Below are 20382 nucleotides of genomic sequence, written 5' to 3'. Positions count from 1 at the left end.
ACGGCGATAAGCCGCCATGAGAGGATCCTTAGAATCCCACTTGCCTGACACCTGTTGAGCCACCAAATCTGAGTCGCCCAAGCATCTTACCCGGCTTAAGTTCATCTGCTTAGCCATCCGAAGACCATGGAGAAAGGCCTCATACTCAGCTGCATTGTTAGTACAAGGAAACATCAACCGGAGCACATAACAAAATTTGTCACCTCGAGGAGAAGCTAAAACAACTCCAGCCCTCGAGCCCTCCAATTGCCTGGATCCATCAAAGTGAATAGTCCAATATGTGTTGTCCGGCTTTTCCTTAGGTGTCTGTAGCTCTGTCCAATCGTTGATGAAGTCCACCAGTGCTTGAGACTGAATAGCAGTGTGTGGCACATACTTCAAGCCATGAGGTCCAAGTTCAATGGCCCACTTGGCGACTCATCCTGTAGCCTCTCTATTCTGAATGATGTCTCCCAAAGGAGCAGAACTTACCACAGTGATGGGGTGACCCTGGAAGTATTGCTTGAGCTTCCGGCTCGCCATGAACACCCCATAAACGAGCTTCTGCCAATGTGGATATCTTTGTTTAGACTCAATAAGCACCTCACTGATGTAGTAAACCGGCCGTTGAGCCGGATGCTCCTTGCCAGCCTCCTTGCGCTCCACCACAATTGCAATACTGACAGCACGTGAGTTAGCAGCCACATACAACAATAACGGCTCTTTATCAATGGGAGCCGCAAGGACCGGCAGCGTTAGCGGCATCACTCCAGACAAAATTGTCTGTTTTCTTCACCATCTGATACAGCGGTATGGCCTTCTCACCTAACCGGCTTATGAACCGGCTTAAAGCAGCGATACGACCCGCCAGTCGCTGAACATCATTGACGCACGCCGGCTTAGCCAAAGAGGTGATTGCCTTGATCTTCTCCGGATTAGCTTCAATGCCTCTGTTGGAGATCAGAAAACCCAAAAGCTTGCCTGCTGGCATGCCAAACACACATTTGGCCGGGTTAAGCATCATTTTGTAGACCCGGAGGTTATCAAAGGTTTCCTTCAGATCATCTATCAAGGTTTCCTTCTCTCTGGATTTCACCACAATATCATCCCCATAAGCATGAACATTGCGCCCAATCTGATTGTGGAGACAGTTCTGTACACATCGCTGATAAGTCGCCTGGGCTGTCTTGAGCCCAAAAGGCATAGATACATAACAGAAGGCTCCAAACGGAGTGATGAAAGCCATCTTCTCCTCGTCCTTAACTGCCATTTTGATCTGATGATAACCAGAGTAAGCATCCAAGAAGCTCAAACGCTCACAACCCGCCGTAGCATCAATAATTTGATCAATACGAGGAAGAGCGAAAGGATCAGCCGGACAAGCCTTATTTAAGTCCGTGTAATCCACACACATCCGCCAGGTGCCGTTCTTTTTAAGTACAAGCACCGGGTTAGCCAACCACTCTGGGTGAAAAACGACCACAAGAAACTCGGCCGCCAAGAGCCGGGCCACCTCCTCACCGATAGCTTTACGTCTCTCCTCGTTAATCCGCCGAAGAAACTGCCTGACCGGCTTAAACTTTGGATCAATATTAAGAGTGTGCTCAGCGAGTTCTCTCGGTACACCTAGCATGTCAGAAGGTTTCCATGCAAAGATGTCCCGGTTCTCACGGATGAACTCGATGAGCGCGCTTTCCTATTTAGGATCCAGATTAGCACTGATACTGAATTGCTTAGATGAGTCGCCTGGAACAAAATCAACAAGCTTGGTGTCATCAGCTGATTTAAATTTCATTGCCAGGTCATGCTTTGTGGTTGGCTTCTTCAGAGATGTCATGTCCGCCGGGTCAACGTTGTCCTTATAAAACTTCAGCTCCTCTGCTGCACAAACAGATTCGGCATAAGCAGCATCACCCTCCTCACATTCCAGGGCTGTCTTCTGGCTCCCATGTACTGTAATGGTGCCCTTGTGACCCGGCATCTTGAGCTGCAAGTAAACATAACACGGCCGCGCCATGAACTTGGCGTAAGCCGGCCATCCAAACAGAGCGTGATACGGGCTCTTGATCTTGACCACTTCAAAGGTTAATTTCTCAGCCCTAGAATCATGCTCATCTCCGAAGGCTACCTCCAGCTCAATCTTACCAACTGGGTATGCCGATTTACCAGGCACCACTCCATGGAAAACAGTGTTGGATGTCTTCAAATTTTTGTCAGTCAACCCCATACGATGAAAGGTCTCATAATAGAGGATGTTGATGCTGCTACCTCCATCCATGAGTACTTTAGTGAATTTATATCTATCAACCTGAGGCGCTACCACCAAGGCTAACTGACCCGGATTGTCAACCCGGGGAGGGTGATCCTCCCTGCTCCACACAATAGGCTGCTCTGACCACCTTAAATAACGGGGAACCACCGGTTCAACAGCGTTCACAGCCCTTTTATGAAGCTTCTGGTCTTGTTTGCACAAGCTAGTGGTGAACACATGAATTGTCCACTATTCAGCTGCTTTGGATTGCTTTGATAACCCGATTGCTGCTGCTGCTGACCTCCCTGACCAGACTGTTGATTATAACCACCTTGATTTCCTTGAAAGCCGGAACTTGAGCCGCCACTCGAGCCATGAAAACCGCCTCCGCCTGAGCCGCCACCAGTCCCATGGTTGCCGTCGAACATGTTAGAATTTTTTAAAGCCTTCATGATCGCGCAATCTTTCCATAGGTGAGTGGCTGGCCTTTCCCGAGTGCCGTGTCTCGGACAGGGTTCATTGAGCTGTTGCTCAAGAGTAGGACCTGACCCGCCGGACCGAGGGGGTGGCCTCCCCTTGCATCGTTGATTGTTACCCTGTGAATTGGTGTTAGCCACAAACTCTGGGTTACCATCAGCCTTACGTTTATTGCCTCCTTGACTCGCCGGGTTATGCTGCTGACCCTTTCCATTGCCGTTCTTCTTTCCCTTCCCTGTCTTCTCTTCATCAGACGCGGGATCCTTGGTACTATCAGAGTCGGCGTATTTGACTAGAGCCGCCATCAGCTGGCCCATATCATTACAATCACGCTTGAGCCGCCCCAGCTTCTGTTTCAGAGGCTCAAATCAGCAATTTTTCTCCAACATTAAGACCGCAGAGCCGGCATCCATCTTGTTAGACAAATGTATTATCTCCTTGACCCGGCGCACCCAATGAGTGGTGGACTCACCTTCCTCTTGCCTGCAATTAGTCAAGTCCACAATTGACATGGGCTGCTTGCAGGTGTCTTTGAAGTTCTGGATAAACCGGGTTTTTAACTCCGCCCATGAACCAATGGAATTAGGTGGCAGCCCCTTCAGCCAAGTGCGGGCCGTTCCGTCCAGCATCATGGTGAAGTACTTGGCCATCGCCGCATCACTGACCTCCAACAGCTCCATGGCCATCTCATAGCTTTCAATCCACGCCCCGGGCTGTAAATCAGCTGTGTAATTTGGCACCTTTCGGGGTCCCTTGAAATCCTTGGGCAAACACTCGTTACGCAAAGCCGGCACCAAACAAGGAACGCCACTGGTTCTTGTGGCCACACCTGCCTCAATAGAGGTCGTTGGATAATCCGGGACGGTGTGGTGAACTACCTGCTGAGCCACCTGGTGAGCCGCCCGCTCATCCTCTCGACGTATCCTGTCCTGCACCGGATTATACCCACCTGGCTAGTTACGGCACTGGGCGTTGCTTGACAAGGCCTCCCAATCCATATGTCTGCTGTAACTTGGGCTCCGGCTTGGGCGAGGATTCGAATGAATCCTGTCTCGACTATAGGAATAAGCCTCCTGCTGAGCCAGAGCCGTCTAAAGAAGTTCTCTGACCCTTCGCGTCTCAACTGCTGTCGGAGAGTCGCCGTCCACCGGGAGAGCCGCCAAACATGCCGATGCAGCGATCAGGTTCTCCAAGGAGTTGGAAAAATGACCCGGTGGTGTTGGTACGTAGCGAGGCGGGGCCGTATTCACGTCAGGAGGTTCCATCACCCGGGGCTGAACCGGTGCCCCTGCTCCGGATGTTACAAACTGGTTTGCCTCCGGCGGGTTACTAGGGCCGGCTCCGGGCGTGCAGAAGAGATTCCGAGGATCATAAACCGGAGGCAAACGGGATTGAGCCTTCTGGTGCCTCCTCATCATCACCTCGTTAGATGCGTTCAGGCTCATCGTAAGCTGGAAAGCCTCTGACTGGATCTGTTGAGCCCGAGCGTCCAAAGTCGCCCGCTCCGCGGCCAATCTGGTGTCCTCAGCTGCTAGGGCTTCTTTGGCTCGGGCTATCTCCTCACGTACCTGTGCTACCTCTGCATCATGCTCAGCTTGACTCGCCGGAATAACTGTGGAGGTTAACAGGGCCGTCAATTTGTCCATGAGATCAATCAGCACCTGAGCCGGCGGGCGCACAGGGCCTCCTGCCCCGGCCGCTCCTGACCCGAAATTTATTGCTGCCGCAGCCGTAGAGTTTTGACCGGGTTGAGTGCCAGCCGTGAAGATCCCTACTCTGCTCGGCGGCTCAAAGGTGTCCGGAATACTGCTGCCATCGGAACAGCCTCCAAGCCCGCCATCTTGCAATTGGTATAACGAATCCGTCTGACGAGTGGACGACTCACCATCGGAGTAGACGGCCGTCTCACCGCCGTCCACGGATCCTACAGAAAGTTCTCCTCCATGGATGCAACCCACGAAGGCACGCTTCACGGCGGGGTGAGCCCGGGCGGGTCTTGCACGCTGAGCCGTCTCGATGATGTCGGTACAGATGTCCGGCTCAGGGCCCGGCACGCCAATCCGGCCGATGAAGATGTGGATTCCGCCGAAGACGACCCGATACCTGTACTCAATTGAGCCGGCGTTGGGACCCCAGCCGATGTCGTCGATGTAGAGCTTGCCGCGACGACTCTTGGTCATCCGGCCTACAACGTATCCCTTGAGCCCTTCAAAGCTGCCCTTCAAGAACTCAAATCCACCGTGCCCTGGCCCCACGGTAGGCGCCAACTATCATGGAATTGTCACGGCAGATGTCCTCGTGAAAGGACTTAGTCGTGGAGCCATCACAACTAGGAAGCTTAAAGGGGTTAAAACGGGACAAAGGACACGAGGGTTTATACTGGTTCGGCCCCTTGCGGTGAAGGTAAAAGCCTAATCCAGTTGAGGTGGAATTACTAGGGTTTTGATGACCAGGGAGCGAATCCGCTATGCCCGGCTCTCGATCTGATGTTACTTGCCCTAAGCCGCCGGCGGGTCGTCCCCTTATATACATGGGTTGACACCCCGCGGCCTACAGAGTCCCGGCCAGCTCATAAAGAGTGTCCGGCTCGGTGACTAGTTAATCTTGCCTTACAATACAAGTCATGCCATTATGGCGGTTTATTACTACAGGCCTTAAGTCGCCTGCGGGCTTTGGGCCCTTAACTGAACCGCCATCTTCAAGCTTGATATTGGGCTTCATATGATAAATCATCATAGCGTAACCCAGCCCCTCCTGGGCGGGTTACACTAGTAGTTATATCCCCAACACCCTCCGAGATTGGATCTGTCTCTCTGTCTCTCTCTGTTTCTGCGTTCTGGGATTCTGCCCCGGCACCGTTTCTTTTATATCTGGAGATCCGTAACTCCGATTGGATTGAAACCTTCACCCAGATCTTTTTCAAAAAATTAGCTTTCTTGCGGCCAAAGTAGAGCATCAACCGCCTTACGAGGGGCCCACGAGGGTGGGGGGCGTGCCCACCTAGAGTGGGCGTTGGCCCCAACCTCGTGGCCACCTCGGGCACCGTCTCGCGTTGATTTTACTTCCCAAAAATCACAAATATTCCAAAATAATTCTCTGTCCGTTTTTATCCCGTTTGGACTCCGTTTGATATGGGGTTTCTGCAAAACATAAAACATGCAACAAACAGGAACTGGCACTGGGCACTGGATCAATATGTTAGTCCCAAAAATAGTATATAAAAAGTTGCCAAAAGTATATGAAAGTTGAATAATATTGGCATGGAACAATAAAAAATTATAGATACGACGGAGACGTATTAGCATCCCCAAGCTTAATTCCTGCTCGTCCTTGAGTAGGTAAATGATAAAAAAGATAATTTTTGATGTGGAATGCTACCTAGCATAATCTTGATCATGTATCTAATCATGGCATGGATATTAAGACACGAGTGATTCAAAGCAATAGTCTATCATTTGACATAAAAGAAATAATACTTCAAGCCTACTAATAAAGCAATCATGTCTTTTCAAAATAACAAGGCCAAAGAAAGTTATCCCTACAAAATCATATAGTCTGGCTATGCTCCATCTTCACCACACAAAATATTCACATCATGCACAACCCCGATGACAAGCCAAGCAATTGTTTCATACTTTTGATGTTCTCAAACCTTTTCAACTTTCATGCAATACATGAGCGTGAGCCATGGACATAGCACTATAGGTGGAATAGAATATGATGGGGGTTATGTGGAGAAGACAAAAAAGGAGAAAGTCTCACATCGACGCGGCTAATCAATGGGCTATGGAGATGCCCATCAATTGATGTCAATGTGAGGAGTAGGGATTGCCATGCAACGGATGCACTAGAGCTATAAGTGTATGAAAGCTCAAACTGAAACTAAGTGGGTGTGCATCCAACTTGCTTGCTCATGAAGACCTCGGGCATTTGAGGAAGCCCATCATCGAAATATACAAGCCAAGTTCTATAATGAAAATTCCCACTAGTATATGAAAGTGATAACTCAAGAGACTCTCTATATGAAGAACATGGTGCTACTTTGAAGCACAAGTGTGGTAAAAGGATAGTAACATTGCCCCTTCCCTCTTTTTCTCTCATTTTTTCTTTTTTTGGGCCTTCTCTTTTTTTTGGCCTTTCTCTTTTTTTTTATTTTTTTCGTCCGGAGTCTCATCCCGACTTGTGGGGGAATCATAGTCTCCATCATCCTTTCCTCACTGGGGAAATGCTCTAATAATGATGATCATCACACTTTTATTTACTTACAACTCGATACTAGAACAAAGATATGACTCTATATGAATGCCTCCGGCGGTGTACCGGGATGTGCAATGATCTAGCGTAGCAATGACATCAAAAAATGGACAAGCCATGAAAACATCATGCTAGCTATCTTACGATCATGCAAAGCAATATGACAATAAATTCTCAAGTCATGTATATGATGATGATGGAAGTTGCATGGCAATATATTTCGGAATGGCTATGGAAATGCCATAATAGGTAGGTATGGTGGCTGTTTTGAGGAAGATATAATGAGGCGTATGTGTGACAGAGCGTATCATATCACGGTGTTTGGATGCACCGACGAAGTTTGCACCAACTCTCGAGGTGAGAAAGGGCAATGCACGGTACCGAAGAGGCTAGCAATAATGGAAGACTGAGAGTGCGTATAATTCATGGACTCAACATTAGTCATAAAGAACTCACATACTTATTGCAAAAATCTATTAGTCATCGAAACAAAGTACTACGCCTATGCTCCTAGGGGGATAGATTGGTAGGAAAAGACCATAGCTCGTCCCCGACTGCCACTCATAAGGAAGACAATCAATAAATACCTCATGCTCCAACTTCGTTACATAACGGTTCACCATACGTGCATGCTACGGGAATCACAAACCTCAACACAAGTATTTCTACAATCCACAACTACCCACTAGCATGACTCTAATATCACCATCTTTATATCGCAAAACTATTGCAAGGAATCAAACATATCATATTCAGTGATCTACAAGTGTTATGTAGGATTTTATGACTAACCCTGTGAATGACCAATTCCTGTTAACTCTCTAAATAGATATAAGTGAAGCAAGAGAGTTTAATTCTTTCTACAAAAGATATGCCCATGCTCTAACAAATATAAGTGAAGCAAAAGAGCATTCTACAAATGGCGGTTGTCTAAGTGAAGAGAAACAGGCAATCCAAACTTCAAATGATATAAGTGAAGCACATGAAGCATTCTATAAAGCCATAAGTGAAGTGCAAAGAGCATTCTATAAATCAACCAAGGACTATCTCATACCAGCATGGTGCATCAAAGAAAAGTGAAAACTAAATGCAAAAGACGCTCCAAGATTTGCACATATCGCATGAACGAAACGAATCCGAAAACATACCGATACTTGTTGAAGAAAGAGGGGATGCCTTCCGGGGCATCCCCAAGCTTAGACACTTGAGTCTCCTTGAATATTTGCTTGGGGTGAATCGGGCATCCCCAAGCTTGAGCTCTTGCCTCTCTTCCTTCTTCTCACATCGAGACCTTCTCGATCATCGAACACTTCATCCACAGAAAACATCAACAGAAAACTCGGTAAGATCCGTTAGTATAATAAAGCAAATCACTACTCTAAGTACTGTTGCAAACCAATTCATATTTTGTTTTGGAATTGTGTCTACTGTAGTATAACTTTTTCATGGCTTAATCCACTGATATAAATCGATAGTTTCATCAAAACAAGCAAACTCTGCATCAAAAACAGAATCTGTCTAAAACAGAACAGTCTGTACTAATCTGAACATTCACCATACTTCTGATACTTAAACAATTCTGCCAAAATTAGGAAAAATAAAAAATTTGTATAGAAAGACAGTGCAAAAAGAATCCGAACCATTCGACATTCCAGTGAAAAAGGAAAAATCACGCACTACAGCCAAAGTTTCTGTCCTGCACCGCACAAACCAACAAGCATTGTAAACATCCTAAAGGCAAACCTTGGCACATTATTTTTATAATACAATGGAATTGTACAAGGGGATAATTTTTTTTTAAAGTTTATGTAATCAAGATTCACAAAGTTTCCGTGAGCATGAAGAAAGTTCAAGGCTAGCTCCCACTTCAACAATGCTTGTCTCTCACTTTCACTTTCCTTTTTGAAAAAGTTTTGGGTTCCCCTATTTATTTTAGTTGTTTTTAAACTGTATGAAAGCACTCAACAGAAATAAATGACTCTCTAAAACTTCCGGGTTGTCTCCCTGGCAGCGCTTTCTTTAAAGCCATTAAGCTAGGCATATAGTGCTCAAGTAATGGATCCACCCGGATCCCAAGGTATATCAAAGCCAATTTTAATTAACAATGATTTGTAATTTAGTAGTGAGCACAAAGTAACATATATCATGTAACAATGAAGTCTAACTCTCTTCCTATGAGTCGGCATGTCATAAAAGAACAATTCATGCACACATAGTAAAGGTCAATGCATAGTATAAACAGTTTCTTGCAATTTTATCGTGTTGGAAACATAGAGAGGTGGAGATATAGTTCCTCTCTCATAATAATTGCATGTAGGAGCAGCAAGCACATGCATATTATACTCATCAAAATCATCATGTGTAGTAGTAAAAGGCAACCCATCAATATAATCCTTAATAAGCACAAACTTCTCCGATATAGTGTAGTTTGGAGAATTCAAAAAGATAATAGGACTATCATGTGTGTGTGCAATAGCAACAATTTCATGTTTAACATAAGGAACTATAGCAAGTTCATCTCCATAAGCATAATTCATATTGGCATCTTGGCCACAAGCATAGCAAGCATCATCAAAAAGGGATATTTCAAAAGAATCAACGGGATCATAGCAATCATCATAGTATTCATCCTTCGGTAAGCATGAAGGGAAATTAAACAATGTATGACTTGAAGAGTTACTCTCATTAGAGGTGGGCATGGGTGATCAATCCGCTCTTCCTCCTTTTGTTCTTCGCTCTCCTCCTCATCTTTTTCATCCAATGAGCTCACAGTTTCATCAATTTCTTCTTCCATAGATTCCTGCAAAATATTAGTCTCTTCTGGGACAGCGGAGACTTTCTCAATAAATGCATCAATATCAGAATTGTATTCATAATTCTCATAACTATATTTAAGGATAGCTAAATTTTCAGGTCTGTAAATAGCATCATAAAGATTTTCATATTCTTTGAACATAGATTCAATTTCATAAGCACCCATAAAAGCAACAAATTCTTCTATTTGTTCCACATCATAGTAATCATATATATCATTAGCATAAGAAGCCAAGGTTTTATTATCATTAAATTTGCATAAAAAGGGAAGGTGTGGAGCCTTCATCCTAGAGCAGCAAGTATAATCATATCTCAAGCATATTGCCTAGCATACCACTTCAACATCTAAATTTGATCCCATAATAGTTTCCCTTTTTGAGTCAAGCGATAATCCCTAAAGTATTCACGTTGGTCCAAAGTGTCTCCCATTACCAGATTGAATGGGGTTTTCTCAGGATTATCAAAGTAGTACATAATATCTATGACATAACAAGCATCGAGGGTTTTAGGAGGTTCCCCATCTCCATGAGTAGCAAGTACACCTAATTTTTTTGGTCTTTCGTGTTCCATATCCATAACTAAAGATAAAGAACAACTAAGAACAGAAAATAAAAATTACTTAGTGATAAAGCAAACAAGCACACACGAGAATATTCACCCCACGCTATTGCTCCCCGGCAACGGCGCCAGAAAAAGGTCTTGATAACCCACAAGTATAGGGGATCAATTGTAGCCTCTTTTGATAAGTAAGAGTGTCGAACCCAACGAGGAGCTAAAGGTAGAACAAATATTCCCTCAAGTTCTATCGACCACCGATACAACTCTACGCACGCTTAACGTTTGCTTTACCTAGAACAAGTATGAAACTAGAAGTAATTTGTAGGTGTTTTTGGATAGGTTTGAAAGAATATAAAGAGCACGTAAATAAAAACTAGGGGCTGTTTAGATAAAGACACAACTAAATTAGTTTTAGTAGAGAGCTTTTTGTTACGAGAAAGTTATTTGTCCCTAGGCAATCGATAACTAGACCGGTAATCATTATTACAATTTTATTTGAGGGAGAGGCATAAGCTAACATACTTTCTCTACTTGGATCATATGCACTTATGATTGGAACTCTAGCAAGCATCCGCAACTACTTAAGATCATTAAGGTAAAACCCAACCATAGCATTAAAGTATCAAGTCCCCTTGATCCCATACGCAACAACCCCCTTACTCGGGTTTGTGTTTCAGTCACTCACGCAACCCACTATAAGCGAATCATGAACGTATTGCAACACCCTACAGCGGGGATCCCTCATGCTTGCGCGACACGGAGAGCACCATAGGACAGCACCAATAATAAAACATGCAACTCAAACCAATCTTGATCATCAAATAACCCATAGGACAAAACGGATCTACTCAAACATCATAGGATAGCCATACATCATTGGGAAATAATATATAGCGTTGAGCACCATGTTTAAGTACAGATTACAGCGGGTAAGAGAGAGGTTACACCGCTGCATGCAGGGGGAAGAGTTGGTGATGATGGCGGTGAAGTTGTTGGTGAAGACTGCGGTGATGATGATGGCCACGACAGCGTTCCGGCGCCATCGGAAGAGAAGGGGGGAGGGGGCCCCTTCGTCTTCTTCTTCCTTGACCTCCTCCCTAGATGGGAGAAGGGTTTCCCCTCTGGTCCTTGGCCTCCATGGCGTGGGAGGGGCGAGAGCCCCTCCGAGATTGGATCTGTCTCTCTGTCTCTCTCTGTTTCTGCGTTCTGGGATTCTGCCCTGGCACCGTTTCTTTTATATCTGGAGATCCGTAACTCCGATTGGATTGAAACCTTCGCCCAGATCTTTTTCCAAAAATTAGCTTTCTTGCGGCCAAAGTAGAGCATCAACCGCCTTATGAGGGGGCCACGAGGGTGGGGGCGCGCCCACCTAGAGTGGGCGTGGGCCCCACCCTCATGGCCACCTCGGGCACCGTTTCATGTTGATTTTAATTCCCAAAAATCACAAATATTCCAAAATAATTCTCCGTCTGTTTTATCCCGTTTGGACTCCGTTTGATATGGGGTTTCTGTGAAATATAAAACATGCAACAAACAGGAACTGGCACTGGGCACTGGATCAATATGTTAGTCCCAAAAATAGTATAAAAAGTTGCCAAAAGTATATGAATGTTGAATAATATTGGTATGGAACAATCAAAAATTATAGATACGACGGAGACGTATCATTCACTATATTTGCACTGTGGCGAACTTTGATGCCCAGTGTATGTAATATGTGTAATAGCGGTAATAGGCTAGCGTTAATTGCTTGCTTATTTATTTCCTTATTGTCTTGTTTAGTTGTTTGCTTGTAGTCACTGCAGTTCTTTTTCTGTGTTTTTCTAGTGGCCACAATAACCTATTTTTGGAAACTAGGCCAAAATAATCATGGCAACACACGGACTGCTATAACCATGGGCCTCCTGCGGGCTGTATGATCCATGGGCCTTCCACGAGCCGTAGGATCCATTGGCCTTCTATACGGGCCGTAGGATCCATGGGCCTTCTACGGGCTGTACGATCCATGGGCCTTTTACGGGCCGTAGGATCCATGGGCCTTCTACGGGGCGTATCATCATTTCACCAATCATGGGCCGTACTATTCATGGACAATAACGGGCCGTTTATTGGCCGTATTTGATAACTCTATGAAAACAGCCCAACGGGTTTTTTTCGACATGAAAACGGCCCAACGTATTAACGGGCTGCAAACGGGCCGACTGTAACCACGGGCTGAATTTGGCCCACAAGCAGAAAATGACAGTAACGGGTCGTAAGTAAACGAATGTTGGAAATGAGCCCAAGATTAAATGGGCCCTGAGAAGGCCGAAAGATATCATGGGCTGGAAATGGCCCAATGGAATAATGGGTCGTTAATGGGTATAAAGTGATACACTGTTCATTATGGGCCAGTTTTACCACGGGCCGTTAAGGGGCCGAGGGTTACTAAGGGCCTCATACGGGCCGAAAGACGTCATGGGCCATACATGGGCCAGAAGTTAAAACGGGCTAGAATTATATTGGACGGCCCAGATGACGCTACTGGGCCTAATTCGGATAGGCCGTAAATGGGCCCTGGGATAGGAGGCTGTAAATGGGCTATATGCGGACAGGCCGTTAACAGGCTTGTCGTGGGCCGGCCCGCCACCTTTTGACCAAGTCAAACGGGCCGGCCTTTTCACACGAATGGGCCTCTATTGGGCTGTGCCACGTGTCGACATATCATAGGCGCTTTGGGTCCAATGAGTGGATGACATCTGTCCCAACGGTGAGCCGACACGTGTTTCCTCCAGCCAAGATGATTTTACACGTGGAAAATCCCCATTGGTCGGGGCTGTTAACGGGTTATCAGATCCAAAACCGGACCTGATAGCTTAACGGCGTTCCGTTATGGTGGATGCCACGTGTCGGTCACCCTTGACGAAAGCACTTCTGTGACGCGCGATTTATCGTCATGGAAGTGGACACTTCCGTGATGATAATTTTGGTAATGTCATGGAACACTTCTACGACAGCACAGGTATGACTATCTTGATTCTGTCATAAATTTGTCATGGATGTACATGCATGACAGAAAATGTGACCTACTGTGACAAACACGTATCATCACGGAAGTGTATTTCCTTTGTAGTGTCGCCGTCGGCAAGCTACCTCTACATCTACCTTCAGGATTAGTTTTAGACCTGAATAATTGTTATTTGGTGCCAGCGTTAAGCATGAACATGATATCTGGATCTTGTTTGATGTGAGATGGTTATGCATTTAAATCATAGAATAATGGTTGTTCTATTTATATGAGTAATATCTTTTATGGTCATGCACCCTTGATTAGTGGTCTATTTTTGTTGAATCTCGATAGTAGTGATACACATATTCATAGTATTGAAGCCAAAAGATATAAGTTTAATAATGATAGTGCAACTTATTTGTGGCACTGCCGTTTAGGCCATATTGGTGTAAAGCGCATGAAGAAACTCCATGCTAATGGGCTATTGGAATCACTTGATTATTAATCACTTGATGCTTGCGAACCATGTCTCATGGGCAAGATGACTAAAACTCTGTTCTCCGGAACAATGGAGCGAGCAACAGACTTCTTGGAAATAATACATACTGATGTATGCAGTCCGATGAGTGTTGAGGCTCGCAGTCGGTATCATTATTTTCTGACATTCACAGATGATTTGAGCAGATATGGGTATATCTACTTGATGAAACATAAGTCTGAAACATTTGAAAAGTTCAAAGAATTTTAGAGTGAAGTGGAAAATCATCGTAACAAGAAAATAAAGTTTCTATGATCTGATCGTGGAGGTGAATATTTGAGTTACGAGTTTGGTCTTCATTTGAAACAATGTGTAATAGTTTCGTAACTCACGCCACCTGGAACACCACAGCGTAATGGTGTGTCCGAACGTCGTAATCGTACTTTATTAGATATGGTGCGATCTATGATGTCTCTTACTGATTTACCGCTATCGTTTTGGGGTTATGCTTTAGAGACGACTACATTCACATTAAAGAGGGTACCATCTAAATCCGTTGAGACGACACCATATGAACTGTGGTTTGGCAAGAAACCCAAGTTGTCGTTTCCTAAAGTTTGGGGCTGCGATGCTTATGTGAAAAAGCTTCAACCTGATAATCTCGAACCCAAATCAGAGAAATGTGTCTTCATAGGATACCCAAAGGAGACTGTTGGGTACACCTTCTATCACAGATCCAAAGGCAAGATATTCGTTGCTAAGAATGGATCCTTTCTAGAGAAGGAGTTTCTCTCGAAAGAAGTGAGTGGGGGGAAAGTAGAACTTGATGAGGTAATTGTACCTGCTCCCTTATAGGAAAGTAGTTCATCACAGAAATCAGTTCCAGTGATTCCTACACCAATTAGTGAGGAAGCTAATGATGATGATCATGAAACTTCTGATCAAGTTACAACCAAACCTCGTATAACCAGAGTAAGATCCGCACCAGAGTGGTACGGTAATCCTGTTCTGGAGGTCATGTTACTTGACCATGATGAACCTACGAACTATGAGGAAGCGGTGATGAGCCCAGATTCCGCAAAATGGCTTGAGGCCATGAAATCTGAGATGGGATCCATGTATGAGAACAAAGTATGGACTTTGGTTGACTTGCCCGATGATCGGCAAGCCATAGAGAATTAATGGATCTTCAAGAAGAAGACTGGCGCTGACGGTAATGTTACTGTCTACAAAGCTCAACTTGTTGCGAAAGGTTTTCGACAAGTTCAAGGAGTTGACTACAATGAGACCTTCTCACCCATAGCGATGCTTAAGTCTGTCCGAATCATGTTAGCAATTGCCGCAATTTATGATTATGAAATTTGGCAAATGGATGTCAAAACTGCATTCCTTAATGGATATCTTAAAGAAGAGTTGTATATGATGCAACCAGAAGGTTTTGTCGATCCAAAAGGTGCTAACAAAGTGTGCAAGCTCCAGTGATCCATTTATGGACTGGTGCAAGCCTCTTGGAGTTGGAATATACGCTTTGATAGTGTGATCAAAGCATATGGTTTTATACAGACTTTTGGAGAAGCCTGTATTTACAAGAAAGTGAGTGGGAGCTCTGTAGCATTTCTGATATTATATGTGGATGACATATTGTTGATCGGAAATGATACGGAATTTCTGGATAGCATAAAAGGATACTTGAATAAGAATTTTTCAATGAAAGACCTCGGTGAAGCTGCTTATATATTGGGCATCAAGATCTATAGAGATAGATCAAGACGCTTAATTGGACAAAGCACATACCTTGATAAAGTTTTGAAGAATTTCAAAATGGATCACGCAAAGAAAGGGTTCTTGCCTGTGTTACAAGGTGTGAAGTTGAGTCAGACTCAATGCCCGACCACTGCAGAAGGTAGAGAGAAAATGAAAGTCATTCCCTATGCCTCAGCCATAGGTTCTATCATGTATGCAATGCTGTGTACCACACCTAATGTGTGCCTTGCTATTAGTTTAGCATGGAGGTACCAAAGTAATCCAGGAGTGGATCATTGGACGGCGGTCAAGAACATCCTGAAATACCTGAAAAGGACTAAGGATATGTTTCTCGTTTATGGAGGTGACAAAGAGCTCGTCGTAAATGGTTACGTCGATGCAAGCTTTGACACTGATCCAGATGACTCTAAGTCACAAACCAGATACGTATTTATATTGAATGGTGGAGCTGTTAGTTGGTGCATTTCTAAGCAAAGCGTCGTGGCGGGATCTAGGTGTGAAGCGGAGTACATAGCTGCTTCGGAAGCAGCAAACGAAGGAGTTCATATCTGATCTAGGTATCATACCTAGTGCATCGGGTCCATGAAAATCTTTTGTGACAATACTGGTGCAATTGCCTTGGCAAAGGAATCCGGATTTCACAAGAGAACCAAGCACATCAAGAGACGCTTCAATTCCATCCGCGATCAAGACAAGGAGGGAGACATAGAGATTTGCAAAATACATACGGATCTGAATATTGCAGACCCGTTGACTAAGCCTCGCTCACGAGCAAAACATGATCAGCACCAAGACTCCATGGGTGTTAGAACCATTACTATGTAATCTAGATTATTGACTCTAGTGCAAGTGGGAGACTGAAGGAAATATGCCCTAGAGGCAATAATAAAGTTGTTATTTATATTTCCTTGTATCATGATAATTTATTATTCATGCTAGAATTGTATTAACCGGAAACTTAGTACATGTGTGAATACATAGACAAACAGAGTGTCCCTAGTATGCCTCTACTAGACTAGCTCGTTAATCAAACATGGTTAATTTTCCTGACCATAGACATGTGTTATCATTTGAACAACGGGATCACATCATTAGAGAATGATGTGATGGACAAGACCCATCCGTTAGCTTAGCACTATGATCCTTTAGTTTATTGCTATTGCTTTCTTCAGGACTTATACATTTTCCTATGACTATGAGACTATGCGACTCCCGAATACCGGAGGAACACTTAGTGTGCTATCAAACGTCACAACGTAATTGGGTGATTATAAAGATGCTCTACAGGTGTCTCCGATGGTGTTTGTTGAGTTGGCATAGATCTAGATTAGGATTTGTCACTCCGTGTATCGGAGAGGTATCTCTGGGCCCTCTCGGTAGTGCACAACACTATGAGCCTTGCAAGCAATGTTACTAATGAGTTGGTCATGGGATGATGCATTACGGAACGAGTAAAGAGACTTGCCGGTAACGAGATTGAACTAGGTATGATGATACCGACGATTGAATCTCGGGTAAGTAACATACCGATGACAAAGGGAACAACATATGTTGTTATGCGGTTTCACCGATAAAGATCTTCGTAGAATATGTAGGAGCCAATATGAGCATCCAGGTTCCGCTATTGGTTATTGACCGGAGATGTGTCTCGGTCATGTCTACATAGTTCTCGAACCCGTAGGGTCCGCACGTTTAACGTCAGATGATGATTTGTATTATGAGTTATGTGATTTAATGTACCGAAGTTTGTTCGGAGTCCCGGATGAGATCACGGACATGACAAGGAATCTCGAAATGGTCGAGACATAAAGATTCATATATTGGAAGGCTACATTCGGACACCAGAATGGTTCGGGTCATTTCGGATAAGTTTCGGAGTACCGGGGGTTACCGGAACCCCCCGGGAGGTTAATGGGCCACCATGGGCCTTAGTGGAGAAGAGAGAGGGCCTGCCAGGAGGTGGCGCCCCCCCCCCCTTGCCCAGTACAAATTGGACAAGGGGTGGGGGCGGCGTCCCCCTCCTTCCTTCTCTCCTCTTCCTCCTTCCCTTCTTCTCCTACTTGGACTAGGAAAGGGGGGGACCGAATCCTACTTGGACCGGGAGTCCAAGTAGGACTCCCCCATGGCGTGCCCCCTAGGGCTGGCCACCTCTCCTCCCCCCTTTATATACGTGGGAGGGGCACCCCAAAGGCACACCAAAGTTTCTCTTAGCCGTGTGCGGTGTCCCCCTCCACAGTTACACACCTCGGTCATATCGTCGTAGTGCTTAGGCGAAGCCCTGCGTCGGTAACTTCATCATCACCGTCACCACGCTGTCGTGCTGATGGAACTCTCCCTCGGCCTCAACTGGATCAAGAGTTCAAGGGACGTCACCGAGCTGAACGTGTGCTGATCACGGAGGTGTCGTACGTTCGGTACTTGGATCGGTTGGATCGTGAAGACGTTCGACTACATCAACTGCGTTACTAAATGCTTCCGCTTTCGATCTACGAGAGTACGTGAACACACTCTCCTCACTTGCTGTTATGCTTCTCCTAGATAGATCTTGTGTGATCGTAGGGAAAATTTTGAAATACTACGTTTCCCAACAGCTTCATCCCACAATACCGCCAAATCAAAATAAGACGTTGGTCGTAAGCAGTATGACTATCACCGCCCATAACTCTTTATGTTCTACTTGTGCATACAATCTACGCATAGACCTGGCTCGGATGCCACTGTTGGGAAATGTAGCATGCAATTTGAAAAAAATTCCTACGCCCATGCAGGATCTATCTAGGAGTTGCATAGCAACGAGAGGGGGAGAGTGTGTCCACGTACCCTCGTAGACCGGAAGCGGAAGCGTTTGACAACGCGGTTCATGTAGTCGAAGTTCTTCTCGTTCCGACCGATCAAGCACCGAACATACGGCACCTCCAAGTTCTGCACACGTTCAGCTCAATGACGTCCCTCGAACTCTTGATCTAGCAAAGTGTCGAGGGAGAGTTCTGTCAGCACGACGGCGTGGTGACGGTGATGGTGAAGTGATCCACACAGGGCTTCGCCTAAGCACTACGAAGATATGACCGGAGGTGTAATCTATGGAGGGAGGTGCCGCACACGACTAACAGATGTTGTTCTATGTTCTAGCGGTGCCCCCCCACATATATATAGGTTGGAGGGGAGGAGAGGCAGCCAAGTGGGCGACCCAAGTAGGAGGAATCCTACTTGGGCGCCTCCCAATTCAGCCTCCCCCTTTCCATATCCATTGGAGGGGGAAGGAAAGAGGAGGGAGGAGGGAAGGAAGGGGGAGGCCGAATCCCTCCCCTTCCTTCTCTCTTCCCCCTTTCCTTCCTCCTAAGGTGCGGCCCATATGGGGGGCGCGGCAGCCCCTACTGACTGCTGCGTTTCCCCTCTTGGCCCATTAGGCCCATATAGTTGTCGGGAGGGTGCCCGGAACCCCTTCCAGTGACCCGATATGTACCCGGTACCCCAAAACACTTCCGGTGTCCGAATATCATTGTCCTATGATAAGTCTCCAACGTATCTATAATTTTTGATTGTTCCATGCTATTATATTATTTGTTTTGGATGTTTAATGGGCTTTAATATGCTCTTTTATATTATTTTTGGGACTAACCTATTAACCGAAGGCCCAGTGCAAATTGTTGTTTTTTTGCCTATTTAAGTGTTTCACAGAAAAGGAATATCAAACAGAATGAAACGTTCGCGAGGATCTTTTTTGGAACAAACGCAATCCAGGAGACTTGGAGTGGAAGTCAAGGAAGCAATGAGGCGGCCATGAGGCAGGAGGGCGCGCCCCCCACCCTCGTGGGCCCCTTGTAGCTTCACCGACCTACTTCTTTCACCTATATATACACTTATACTCTGAAAACATCCAGGGGAGCCACGAAACCACTTTTCCACCGCCGCAACCTTCTGTACCCGTGAGATCCCATCTTGGGGCCTTTTCCGGCGATCTGCCGGAGGGGGATTCGATCACGGAGGGCTTCTACATCAACACCATAGCCTCTCCAATGATGTGTGAGTAGTTTACCACAGACCTTCGGGTCCATAGTTATTAGCTAGATGGCTTCTTCTCTCTCTTTGGATCTCAATACAAAGTTCTTCTCGATCTTCTTGGAGTTCTATTCGATGTAATACTTTTTGCGGTGTGTTTGGCGAGATCCGATGAATTGTGGGTTTATGATCAAGATTATCTATGAACAATATTTGATTCTTCTCTGAATTCTTATTTCCATGATTTAATATCTTTGCAAGTCTCTTCGAATTATCGGTTTAGTTTGGCCTACTAGATTGATCTCTCTTGTAATGGGAGAAGTGCTTAGCTTTGGGTTCAATCTTGCGGTGCTCGATCCCAGTGACAGAAAGGGAAACGACACGTATTGTATTGTTGCCATCGAGGATAAAAAGATGGGGTTTATATCATATTGCTTGAGTTTATCCCTCTACATCATGTCATCTTACCTAATGCGTTACTCTGTTCTTGTGAACTTAATACTCTAGATGCATGCTGGATAGCGGTCGATGTGTGGAGTAATAGTAGTAGATGCAGAATCGTTTCGGTCTACTTGACATGGACGTGATGCCTATATTCATGATCATGCCTAGATATTCTCATAACTATGCGCTTTTCTATCAATTGCTCGGCAGTAATTTGTTCACCCACCGTAAGATATGATATCTTGGGAGAAGCCACTAGTGAAACCTATGGCCCCCGGGTCTATTTTACATCATATTAGTTTATCATCAACTTGCCAATTTCTATCGCCGTTTATTTTGCAATCTTTACTTTCCAATGTATACAACAAAAAATAC

Source organism: Aegilops tauschii, chromosome 3 (genome assembly GCF_002575655.3).
Source record: "Aegilops tauschii subsp. strangulata cultivar AL8/78 chromosome 3, Aet v6.0, whole genome shotgun sequence".
NCBI classification, from domain to species: Eukaryota; Viridiplantae; Streptophyta; class Magnoliopsida; order Poales; family Poaceae; genus Aegilops; species Aegilops tauschii.
Note: the sequence above shows the minus strand (reverse complement) of the source record.